This window comes from Aethalodelphis obliquidens, unplaced genomic scaffold (assembly GCF_003676395.1).
Source record: "Aethalodelphis obliquidens isolate GAN/ISIS:26980383/991018 unplaced genomic scaffold, ASM367639v1 scaffold74, whole genome shotgun sequence".
NCBI lineage: Eukaryota > Metazoa > Chordata > Mammalia > Artiodactyla > Delphinidae > Aethalodelphis > Aethalodelphis obliquidens.
Genome location: NW_020838018.1, coordinates 368,555 through 371,053, shown reverse-complemented (window position 1 = coordinate 371,053; position 2,499 = coordinate 368,555).

Below are 2,499 nucleotides of genomic sequence, written 5' to 3'. Positions count from 1 at the left end.
ATCTGCACCGGTTCTGGTTGAAAATGATCTCCAAAGCTGCGTGTCCATGAAGGACATACTCTGCTTGAATAGGTTCAGCATCAGAGATGCCTTCTGGGGCAGAAGGAACCACCTTACGTATATGATTGTCCCCATCCCTTCACCAAGGAACAACTATGCCAGCTCCAAGCAGTCGTACTTCCCCAACCCACACAGCCCTGTGAGACCCCACAAGACACCCCTCAGCCCCACAAGATCCCACAACCACCCTGCAAAGACCCCAAACGACCCCACAACAACCCAACATGACTCCACACTACACCACACCATCCCACATGATGTCCAACAACCACCACCACCTCTTTCACCCTTGACATCTCTCAATTTATTACTTGTTCCTAAGTTTGAGAAGACTACTGCACTTTCAGGGGATGGTGGGAGTGAAGCTTTGTGCAGGGAGGAGAGAGATGAATGGGAGGTGCAGAAGTGAGGAGACCCTGCAGAACTTGCAGGGGAACAGAAGGAGCTCTACACATGGGTGGACACGGGTTTTAGGAGAAACTTGCTTTAGAATGGGAGAAACCCAAGCGTTGTTATAGGAAAGCGTGGATCAAAGCAGAGATGAGATGACATATGGTGCGATGTCACAAAAGGATGCATCCAGAGCTGCAGGGATCTGGATCTCTTCTCTGGGCCAAGCCCTGCCCATGTGTTAGTTGGTCCCCAGAACAGCTCTCACCCCCATTTCTTCAAGAGTGGAGGCCAAGCCCAGGCCCTTTGGAAGGTGCAGTCCTGGGATCCAAGCCAGTTTTGGCAGTAAACTGCTGCCCTGTTTCCTCCTCTGAAACAGGCTGTAAGGGTGTTTATGTCCAATACAGTGGCTGTGAGCCACACGTGCTATTGGGCACCTGAATGTGGCAAGTCCAAACTGAGATGTGTTGTGAATGTAAAACACTGCATTTGGGGCACTCAGCGCAAAACACAGGATGTGAAATAGTTCTGTCCATGAAAAAAATACTCAATAGCCAATATAAGAAAGAAATGGAAAATTTTATTCAACCCAACCTGAGGATTAAAACCCAGGAGACAGTCTCTCAGAAAGCTCTGAGGACTGTTCCACCCATTAGAGGTAAAAGCAGTTATATAAGTTTTCAAGACCAAGGGTTAGACATCAGAGAAACATATTGACAGTTTACATAATCCAACAAGGCAAGTAGTGAGTCATCGCGACCTCTTAAAAGAATTAAAAAGGGAATGTTATTCCCTAAGGAGTTACCCTGCTGGCACTGGGAGAAAATTGGTGGGTGTTTTTTTTTTTTAATGTATTTAATTAATTTTGGCTGCATTGGGTCTTTGTTGCTGTGTGCAGGCTTTCTCTAGCTGCAGTGAGTGGGGGCTACTCTTTGTTGTGGTGCACGGGCTTCTCATTGCAGTGGTTTCTCTCATTGTGGAGCATGGGCTCTAGGCGTCTGGGCTTCAGTAGTTGTGGCACTTGGGCTCAGTAGTTGTGGTTCATGGGCTCTAGAGCACAGGCTCAGCAGCTGTGGTGCATGGGCTTAGTTGCTCTGTGACACATGATATCTTCCCGACCAGGGCTCGAACCCATGTCCCCTGCATTAGCAGGCAGATGCTTAAACACTGTGTCACCAGGGAAGCCCATTTGATGGGTTTTTTACTTAGTTTGTTTTTTTGTTGGTGAGCAGGCATTCCTGTGTCTTCTAAGGGGATCTAGTTTATGTAGAGTTCAGATGCACAATGCATACAAAGGGGATGGAATAGTGGCCCAAACAGCAGAGAAAATTTTATGTTCAATTTTTCTTGCCCTGCCTTAAAATAATTTTGTTTCATCAGCTCAATGATTTTCCTATCCATTACAGAATTGAAACAACATTTTTGACATATTGGGCAAAATAAAATATATTATTAAAATCAATGTCACCTGTTTCTTCTTACCTTTTCAAGATGATTACTATAAAATTTAAAAATACATATATGGGGAGAGACCTTCAAGATGGTGGAAGGGTAAGAGATGGAGATCACCTTCCTCCCCACAAATACATCAGAAATACTTCTACATGTGGAACAACCCCTACAGAACACCTATTGAACGCTGGCAGAAGACCTCAGACGTCCCAAAAGGCAAGAAACTCTCCACGTACCTGGGTAGGGCAAAAGAAAAAAGAAAACAACAGAGACAATAGAATAGGGACAGGACCTGCACCAATGGGAGGGAGCTGTGAAGGAGGAAAGGTTTCCACACACTAGGAAGGCCCTTCACTGGCGGAGGCGCGGGTGGCGGAGGGGGCAAGCTTCAGAGCCACGGAGGAGAGCGCAGCCACCGGGGTGCGGAGGGCAAAGCGGAGAGATTCCTGCACAGCGGATCAGTGCCGACCAGCACTCACCAGCCCGAGAGGCTTGTCTGCTCACCCGCCATGGCGGGCGGGGGCTGGGAGCTGAGGCTCGGTCTTCGGAGGTCAGATCCCAGGGACAGGACTGGGGTTTATGAGTGAACACAGCCTG